We start from the raw sequence: 11,142 nt of genomic DNA, 5'->3' as shown, positions 1-11,142 counted from the left end.
TTTTGAAATGTATATTATAAAGTAATATAGTTAATGTTTTTCTTATATATTACATTCTGTTCTTTATATAGTTATTTTGGTGTTAGTTTTCAGAGTTATTTCTGTTACAAAGAGCTTATTAAAGGAATGTCTGAACTGTAAACATTTTAACTTTTATGAATCAATTTCATTCACCAATATTGCCAATACCTCTTGCAGTTGCTTCAGAAGATAGATGAAAGATAGATAGATAGATAGATAGATAGATAGATAGATAGATACATAGATAGATAGATACATAGATAGATACATAGATAGATATGCTGACTTGGAGAGTTGAAAGTCAATTTAAAGTAAAGTGACACCATTGAGCTGTGTGTCATTCAAGCTTATGAACTGCACTGCTTGTTTTGAGTTTTCCATTGCACTGCTCACATAGTGACTAAATATTCATCTCTCTCTCTGAAAACTTTAGACCCCAGATTTTAAAACTTTCTATTAGTCATGAAATACATCCAAGTGCCATGCCAATGTTACTTTGTGTAATATCCCAGTTGCTTTTTAAATTTGTTTTTAAATTAATTTTTTCTGAATATACATTGATGCATGCAATATATAAAATTAAAAAAATGGATGTAAATCATGTAATAAAACAAAATATTGCTGTATAATATAATATTGCATAACATAGTATGTTATACAATATATAACATTATATGTTGTATAATATAAGATTGTATTATAACATAGTAATAATATATGATGCTTACTATAATATATAATAACTCCTTAATAAACTCACATTGACATAAATAAAGCATCAAAGAGGAAGAGTATCCATTGCTCTGCCACATGGTAGTGATTGTTTGAAAGAACTCGATCATCCGAGAAGTCCCTCCACCTCACCTCAGCCTCTGCTAAAGGCCAAGAGTCTGTCACTTTGAGTCAAGGCTCAAACTTTGAAGAAGACCTAACATGGGAAGATCCTGGGCTGTGATTGTCTTTCTCTCTAGTGGGCAGGATGTAGAAATAACTTCAGCTCCCATGCACAGTGAGCTTGTACTTGGAAGCCACCTGTGGCTCTCGTCACTAGCATCAGGCTATTTTCCCTTACACCATGTCAGACCCTTTAACATGATGCCCTGCCATGCACAGCTCCTTCGTGAAGAGGAAGGCCTAGTCTCTACCCACACATCAGACCTAGAATCTAATCTGCATGTCACATTGCCACCCACCTCTACGGCCTGGGTATTGCTTTCCATGTATCCATGAAATGCTACAGCAGACGATCTCCTGAAGAACTAGAGCCAGGGCCTCAGGACTATGGAAGTTTCCACATCGCCTGCACGGTTCAGATTCTTTTTAAATTTGATTGCATGCGCCTTGACTTTGAGTGTGACCTCTGCCCATTATTGGATCCTTTGGAACAACTGTGTAATCTTTCCCCCACAGTATGCTCCTACATAGTCTCCTGCTTCATCTGAATAGACTCACGCACCAGTATTCTTTACTTTCTGGCTTTTAAGTCAGGAGCCATCTGCGGACAGCTGCCATGCATGATCAATTCTTTTTTTTATTTTTATTTATTTATTTATTTTTATTAATTTATTCTTGTTACATCAATGGTTATCCCATTCCTTATATCCTCCCATTCTTCCCTCTCTCCCATTTTCCCCTTATTCCCCTCCCCTATGACTGTTCCTGAGGGGGATTACCTCCCCCTGTATATGCTCATAGGGTATCAAGTCTCTTCTTGGTAACCTGCTGTCCTCCCTCTGAGTGCCACCAGGTCTCCCCCTCCAGGGGACATGGTCAAATGTGAGGCACCAGACTACATGAGAAAGTCATATCCCACTCTCCACTCTATTGTGGAGAATGTTCTGACCATTGGCTAGATCTGGGTAGGAGTTTAAAGTTTATGGCCTGTATTGTCCTTGGCTGGTGCCTTAGTTTGAGCGGGACCCCTGGGCTCAGAAACTAGTACAGCCACTTTGGAACTCTATCTGGTGCTATCTCAGAAAGATGGGAATAGGGCTTCCTCAAGACCCAGCTATTCCACTCCTTGGAATATACCCAGAAGATGCTCCAGCACACAACAAGAACATTTGATCAACCATGTTCATAGCAGCCTTATTCATAATAGCCGGAACATGGAAACAGCCTAAGTGTCCCTCAATAGAAGAATGGATAAAGAAACTGTGGTACATATACACTATGGAATGCTATTCAGCTATTAAAAACAAGGAGTTCCTGAAATTTGTGGATAAATGGATTGAGCTAGAAATGATCATAATGAGTGAGTTAACCTAGAAGCAGAAAGACTCAAATGGTATATACTCACTTATATCTGCATATTAACCCAAGGGTCATGTCCCACGAAAGCCTTCACTTACCAGGGAACTGAGACAGAGGGGAGGACATTCTATTGGGACTCTAGATGAGATCAATTCTTATAATAAAGCTGGATTAAAGAAAAAGGACAGATTTCCTGTCTTTCGTAAACAAGCCTGGAACCCTAAGGCCGCCCCCATATGTAGGCTTCATTCTATCCACAAGAGTGGAATTTAGGGAAAGTGGAGTAAGAGCCCACCACCTCAGGGCAGAGCTTCCCATCCAGTCTCATGAGTAAGAGGAGCCTCCATGGGACCCAGAAGAGGCAGAGATGAAGTCTCGACAGTCCTCAACTTTCAACTCTCTAAAGTCATCAGACTGACATGGCAAAGACAATCTGTCACTTCTTTGGTCAATATTGACCTCCTTGGGACAGGAAGGCTGCAGTTAACTGGAAGGACATGCTCCCTGCTGCAAGGCTAGGGAAGCCCCTGCTGCAAAGCTGGAGAAGCCCCTGCTGTGAGGCCTGAGAAGCCCCTGCTGCTCCTTTCTTCCATAAGAGAAGGATCCAGATTTGTTCCACAAATGGTTCATCCATGGGTTGGCACAGTTGATAAATCAAGTATATTCCTACAACTGACACTGCCCAGTTTCCTTCTAACCTCCAATGGTGCCCAATTACAAGCCACAAATTTGGCTTCAGAAGAAACTGAGCAGCAAACCTAGTGGCTATATAATATCATCCTATTTCCCTCAAATGCCCAACTTAAGGCTTCTTATATCATTAAAATTAAAGGAGACATTAAAGTTGTGGCAAATTTACCTTGAATTGAAGACCAATGTCACCTCCTCCATGGGTTTCATTGAGAGAATAAGGCAGATGGACCGGGGACTTCAGTCCATTGTAGCCCTACTAAGGTGATTCATACAACGCCATGCACTGTGCATTGCAGTCTGTGCATGCCTCAAGCATCACCACACCATTAAACCCACTTATTTCCAGAGAAGGTATTAAACAGGGAAAATTATTCTCCCCTCAAGCCCAGGTGTTATTCCCATTTGTTACATCACGTAAGTTGCCCTAAGCACCAAATGACTGAATGATGTGCCATGACACCAAGAAGGCATGCCGACATCTGGCCAGGTGTTCACTAAGTCTTCAATACGAAAACTTGTTCATAATTCATATATATTTTTGGTTCCTTAAAGTTAATTTGAAGCTAGAAGAACTATATATTTTCTCCATGAGGCAGAGTGCTGCATAGGGACACTGAACAGCACGTAATGCTACTTGAACAGTTAAAAAAAAAAAGGCCAAAATGCAAATTAAAACAAAGTGATCATGAGAAAGCATTGTTTACACCATAAAACTTAAACACATCTGCTTTCTGGAATTTTCTGGACATCAGAGGGGAATGTGCATGGTGACAACTCTGATTGCATGCCATCCTGTGCTTGCCCGTGCATAGCCACACGAAGTCATGATTTGAGGGATATAATCAAATGTACACACTTATAAATTCATAATTCAAAAATAAAGAGGACCAACTGTGGGCCCCCAGAGCCAGTGACCCACAGATTTCAGAAACATACCTTCCAAAAGCCAGAGAAAAATGTTTACTTTGGGGAAAAAGCATAGACAGCAATTCTGTGAAAAAAAATCTCTTATCAAAATACTGGAGTTGGTGCCTGTGCTTTTTGTAATTTGTCTTTGAACTTCAGTTCAGATGTAAGATTTTTGTATAGATGGTAACTATGACATAGTATTTACCATTTACCACATCCTGGAAGGGGAAAACAGCCAAATTTCTACCTTACCTTTGAGCTCAGAGAGGTTTTTAAAAAACCTCTCAATCATGTAACACATAAACTATGTAAATCAAAAAGCTGCCAGACAAGTGACAATAGAGACACTGGGGACTAAAAAACCCTCTGTAGAGAAAGCAGGCCCTGGGTACTTGGACCATCGGGAACCCACACATCATGGTGTCATTTTTAGGCTTCTCTCTGTGAAGCTACAGATTTCAAAATCAGTAGGATGTGAGACCTGCCTCAATATGCTGTACCCTGCCCCCACCGAGGGATGATAAACCAAGCCTCGAGCCACCAGAGTGAGAGGTTTGGGGCAGGAACCCATTAGTTTTTCTCTTTATTCTGTGTCTTATCTGTGAGTTAGAAGAAGTGCCAAAGGGCACAGTGTTTCTGTTCTCTTGTGGGCAGTGGGTGCGGCAGGAGGTAGGCGCTGGCAGCCCTCCTGTCCTGCCCGAACTCCAGTCCTCTTTAGGATAGAAAGGCTGGCTTCCTGTTGGGCGAGGCCTTTTGGGTTTCAGTGCCCACACACCAGGCTCTGAGGGAGAGAAGTGCTCCTTGCTCTATGTTGTTCTAGACCACCAATTGCATAATTTCCTGTCAAGAATGGGTTCAGGAACCCAATCTGTGGGCTTAAACCCTGGAGGTGGTTGTTCTTTTATCATAGAAGAGATAGAGAGTTTGATGACCTTATCACAGAGTAAGTTAACTATCTTTTGGGGTCAAACAAAAGAAACACACACAAGAGGGGAAACAAACCTCAACAGAACTCTAAAGGAAATGATAAAAGACGTGTGCTGCTTCTTAGAATGCTGCTAGCCTTCTGACGCTGTTCAGTCCATAGAGTTTGCCTTCTCAGTACAAAGACCTGAAGTAGATCCCCAGAATTCATATTAAAAACAAACTAAAAGGTGGTTGGCTGGTGCAGACATAATTCCATCACTCAAGACAGACAGCCAAACCCTGGGGCTCCTGAAACTAACTGGTCTTTACTACATTGTTGATTCTTCTTTTTCCTCCCTTTTATCCTCCAGCACCATTTTGCCACCTACCATTAGATAGGAGTGAAGGTAGATTAGATGGGGGGGGTAAGATCCTTGAATATAATTTCTTTCTCCGTATTTCTTTTTTTGAACATGACTATTAACAAACCACAACCACCACCACAGATACTCCTCAACCCCCTGACAACAAACAACCACAACATCCCTGCCTCTCAGTGGCCCTAGCATGTATATACCTTCTGAAAAGTTCCCAGAATTCCAAACATCACACAATTGTGGAAGCTGTGTGGAGGTGACAAAACCACACCTCTGCTAGAACACAAGGCAAATACTATAGTCACTGCTTTCGACAGTCCAAAGCAGCCCCACATCCTGTGATTAAAACAAAAGCACATTCTTATAATATTTCTGCATTTTTAAAAGAAACTGAAATTCTCATATTGTCACTTCAGGCTCCTGAACAGCAGCCTAACCTACTTGACTGGCTGCAGGCTACAGAGAAATCCTGCCTCAAAAAAATTGGCCGTTCCCTTACGAGCTAGACTTAAGGCTTTCTTCTGCCTTGTACGTGCATGTTGATACACAACTCACATCCTGCATCAAGTTAGGCAGACGGCTTAAAGAAAGGAAGATTGACAAAGTAGAGATGCTGGTTTTCCCATCATTCAGCTTTTGTGGCCAACAGGGCACAGCGGTCTTCATCATTGTCCTAAGAGCCTCACATTGGTCAGGGGCCAGGCTAAGGCTGCCTCGGTGCTTTTTGTCTTACACTTCTCTGCTCTTATTTTCTCCACCAGCTGCTGAACAAATCCTGGCTAGACTTAATGTTGATATTTGGCACAATTATGGAATATAGTCATTAAACAGGTTTTGAGCAGAGCTCTGAGTGAGCACTTTGCCTACCCATGGAGAAGTGCGGTTGACAGAAAGGCACACAGAATGACTCTGGTTTCTCCAAACAGAACCTAGAGGCTCAGGTTATCCATCTGTATGGGGAGGGTGTTGACACAGAACAGGCAAAACCTGCACTTGCTGTTGTCTGCATTCCTGTCATTAAGCACCGTTTCAAGTGTCCTGTTCAGCCCAGGTGTCACAACTCAGCGCCCTTGCCAGAGCCACAGGCCCCCATTCCAGTCTGAGGAAAAGGACATCATTGGTCATCATCATCTCTTAGCCACACTTCCCCCTGTCCTCACCCACCTTGATCCATCCTCAGTGTGGAGTGTGTCTCCTTCCTCACACTGAGCTCCCGCGCTTGCATAATAAAGTGGACCTCTCAGGTCTCCTAGGCCCCGATGCCCTCTTACCTGAAAAGGAGCCCTCGGGGTAGAGCCTATCTGCTTCATATGTAGTCACTATGGATGTCTCTGTGTCACTTGTCTCATAGCATAACTAAGGCCCTGTCTGTGCTTAGCTATTCTACAGCACTCTGAACTACACCTTCCTTTTTTCCCTCCTTTTTTCTGTCTTTCCTTCTTTTGTTCTTTCCTTCCTTCTTTCCTTCCTTCCTTCTTTCCTTCCTTCCTTCCTTCCTTCCTTCCTTCCTTCCTTGGCTTTTCACCTAGGAATTATACACCAGCCTTCACCAACCCAGCACCCTTCTGGCCTCTGGAGCCTGAGGTCAAGCTATTGTGGAAGAACTGAACTTTTTACTAAAAAGTAAAAAGCACCTCCTACGCTAACACGAAATGTTCTGCTCTTCGCTCTCCACTGGCACCATTTACTGTTATCACCACCACCACCCCGCCCCCGCCCGTGCTCCACTCCCGTCCTCCAGGATGCCCCACTCCACTCTTGTTTCCATCACTTCCCCCTGTGACCCTGTTTGGTTTCCTTGTCATCTCTCTGGTCTCTCTCTGAGCTTCCTCATTGGTTCCCTGTAAGTGGAGCCTCCACCCAGGGCCTGGCCTGTCTCACTGTTGAGGGTTCTGTAGATTCCCGCAACTCCAGCTCCCAATAAGTGCAGATGGCTTAACCATCCGAGTCAAAAGGCCTTTTCTCATGCTCCTCTTCAATTTATTCCATGAGCAAACTCCTTACTGCCACAGCAGAACCTGCATTACATCTTCTTTCTCCATCTTCCATAACTACTTCATCATCTCTCACAGGACTCCCAACAACAGCATCCCAAGGAACCTCTGTGTGTACACTCATCTCAATGAAGTCAGTTTAGTTTCCTTCATCAAATCAGCAGTCAGTGCTTCACTGGAAAATTGCACAGGAATGCTTTGTGCTGCCCCACAAGAGCTGATTGAATGGAAGTCAGTTGCCTGTGTTGATTCTTTTGTGGTTCAGGGCATGTGTGGCTGGAGTACGGTGTGTCCAGCTGCTGCCATAGAGATCCATGTTCAGCCTTTCTGCCAACCACTGCAATCGGTACAAGCGTGAAGCTTGGAGTTGAGGTCAAGTCTTATCACAGTCCATTCTCTGGGCTAAGTGTGAGTTTGGTCAGAGGACAAAACGCTTTTCCCACCTTCACACAAAGACAGAGTGAAGGGATGAGGCCTCTCCAAGTTTCTCTCTAAACATGTCACTCCTTTTATTTGTCACTCAAATTCAATTTTTTTCCTAACTATGCCTTGTGCATTAACAACCCAGTGAACATGTTTCTGCTGGCTTTACCTAAGGAAATCTCCTGTTCTCACCTGTAGGTTGGGCAGTGTACCTCTCTTGTTTGGAATAATTCCCCCTTGTTTATTCTTAAGGTGCTGGGAATGGCACGCAGGATCTCAAGCATATTAACTATGTGCTCTGCCACTAAGGCGCATGCCAACCATGGAATCCCCCTCTGAGTCTTGATTATACATTTATTGAACATAAGTTCCTTTGGTTAGGTCTGTACTTTACATTTGTGATCAGTTTCCTCCATTCGCTTTGGGTGACCTGTAGGTAGGATGCATTTTACAGCCTATTGATGGTTGTTTGCATGAACAAACAGTAGATTTGTAGCCAAGTTCTATCATTTAAAATCTGGGAAAGGAAAGATAGATAAGAAAGTGTAAGGAAAAAGGATAACAGATCAAATAATTATTTTCTCAAAAAAAGCCAGCTGTCACACTTTCTCTGTGTCTGTCACTGTGTCTCTGTGTCTCTGTCTCTGTCCTCCCCCCTTCTCTTTCTCTCTCATCTCCCTGTCTGCATGGCAATTTCTCTGCCACCATTTCTTGGCACTGGTGTACCTAGCCAAGAGCTGCCACCCAATAAACTTTCCTTTATGCTTTAATAAAATAGCCCATCTGCAAATTAAAATACTTTTCAGTAGCTACAAAATACTATAACCCTCAGACTCTAACATGCTTCAGTGGAAGTTTTGAATTTGTTTTAGGCTTTACTCAATTCAGTGTCCTGGAAGTCTCTTCATAGACCAGGCTGGCCTTGAGCACACAGAGATCTGCTTGCTGCTACCCCTTGAATGCTGAGATTAAATGCATGTGCCACCATGCCCAGAATTTTCAGAGAATGATTTTTAAATAAACATGACTAAAGCAATGCTACACAATGACCACTGAAAAATAAGTCAAGTAAGTCATCTTCCTCCACCAATAATGTTACATTATTATCACATATGTATAACCCTACACATGTGAACTCATACCTAGGGATTTTTCCTAAGATATGCCAGGAAAGTTTTTCCTGCATTACCATGGTGTAGAGTGTTCTTCTTATGGCACTATTAATTCAATGATGGTAGAGTAGCAAATTGCATGATTGTACACTCAATGTTTAGGCATTTTCTGATCATCACTTTTGTCTACGTATTCATCTACTTCTGGGGTCAACATCATTATAACTAATATTCGATACAACAGTACAGTTATCCGGTTACACCCACAGAATATTTGTTCCAGGAATCCAATTTCATCCCTGTTGAGTCTTATATAAAATAGCCTAATACATGCCTATAGCCTATCTACATGCTCGCATTGACTTCAAATCATCTCCAGACTTACAACTCCTAAGTGAACTCAAATGATCTGTAAGCAGTTGTTACTGTGTGACAAGGTGTGGTTAGTGCAAATGCATTTTCCATGAACACTTTTATCCATGAATTGGTGGAATCCATAGATGCATACACACAGATATAGAAAAGTAAGTAACTAGAATAGCTAGGAAACAGGAGAGATGGTTCAGCAGTCAAAAGCACTTGATGGTCTTGCAGAAGACCCAAGTTCAGATTATAGCACTCATGTGGTATTTCACAACTGCCTGTAACTCTGACTCCTGGGGGATCCATAACCTCTTCTGGCCTCTGGTATCACTGCATGCCTGTGATACACATACATACACACAGGCAAGCATCTCCATATAAAAATAAAATAATCGCTTTTTGAAAACATATAGCTAGGATACAGAGTGGGAATGAACTTCTATAAATTTAGGACTTGGGAAGTCAATATAGGAGGATGCCAAATTTGAGGACAGTCTGAGCTATACAACAAAATTATGTCACAAAACAGTCATAAATCAATAAATTCTACAAATATACCTATTGGATCAAATGTTAAGCTAATGATGTCTATAAATACACTGGTGCCTGGAATCATCACACTGACCTCAAGCATTGAGATCAATGACTGGCCAACATTACTACCTTCACCCATGGAGTTGCCATTAGAACACAGAATGTAAACCGTGGAAACATCCTGGAAGATGGTCTGTGCCTGAGTGTCACACTCGCTGCCACCTGACCCAGCCCAGTGCCCCAGTGCCTGCGTTTCCTGAAGTGTCCATGCCATTCTGTGCAACCCAATAGTCTCAAGAGCCAGCAGTACAGCCCAGCCCTTCCTCTAGAGTCACGGGACACTAAGCATTAGAGGTGGCGTGCAATGGAAAAAGGAGAATGAGAATATGTCTAAAAGATGGAGCAAAATAAATTAGGAATTTAGATGAAAATCAGGCTGTGTTTGTTTACAGTTTTCAATGAGGGGATATGAAGATAGGGTGAAGAGGAAGAGGAGATGGATCTTTAAGTGGCTCGTGAATATGGCCAAAATGTGCTATAAAAAACAATAAAAATACTCTTTTGTAACAACACTTTGCAAAACATAGGACTCTAAGACACTCTGGTGAATAAAGACTTTGATGTTTATCAGTGATTTCCTTCATTTTTAGATTGAAGAATAAGGTAGTGATTCAAGCTTGAGCACATACAGAGGACATGGGTATATGCCAATTGTGTGTGTGTGTGTGTGTGTGTGTGTGTGTGTGTGTGTGTGTGTGACATGGATAGCATGGTGGAGAGGCTGAGGAGCTGAGGGATCAGCATCTCCAGCCAGTGTCTTCTAGCAAGCAGCTGAGCTGGCAGCTGTGACCAGTGATTGTCTTTTATTACCATTTTACAAGAAAAAGTGATTTTCACACTTTTATTTTCTGAGAAAGGAAATAAAAGCTCTTCACCTTTTTCTCCGCAGGTCTCAGGAGATGCACCCATTGTGGTTTTGAGAGTCTGTCTGTCACTAAATCTACCTTAGCACTGCCAGGTGTGAAGTGAATAGTCATTTCTTTAGTGTTAGTCAATGGCTCGGGGATTCTGTAGGAGAGCGTCATGACACAGGCCGTGTGTCAGCAAATGCTCCGAGCACAACAGGAAGAAGTGGTAGAGAACTCTTTCCATGGAGGGTCTCATATCCTGGCAGTGATGCCGTCAGGTTATTTTCTTTAAAGAGACATAGTAAGTCAGGTGAAAACTGTCCTGTCAGGTAGGTTCTGAACTGAGTGGGTTTTATTCTTCCTGCTGTTGTGACAAGGAGTAGGGCTAATACTAGGCAGGAACAGCAAGGCAGGGAGAATGAGCCAAGATGATCGACTCTCTAAACACATGGCGTTCTCCCTGTAGGCACTGGTGCTCACTTTGAGCAAGAGTGTGAAGTTTAGAGGAAGTGTTCAAGGACGGTGTGTGAACACGAAGGAGATTAAAGAACACGAAGAAGAAAAGGAGCTAACTCCCAGTCTAGAAGTTTGAAGATGCAAGTGGAAGATACTAGTGTGATTTTTTTGGGCATAACAGAGACATTCTGGA

The sequence above is a fragment of the Acomys minous genome (genome assembly GCF_964271855.1).
Source record: "Acomys minous genome assembly, chromosome: 13".
In the NCBI taxonomy this organism is placed as follows: Eukaryota; Metazoa; Chordata; class Mammalia; order Rodentia; family Muridae; genus Acomys; species Acomys minous.
Note: the sequence above shows the minus strand (reverse complement) of the source record.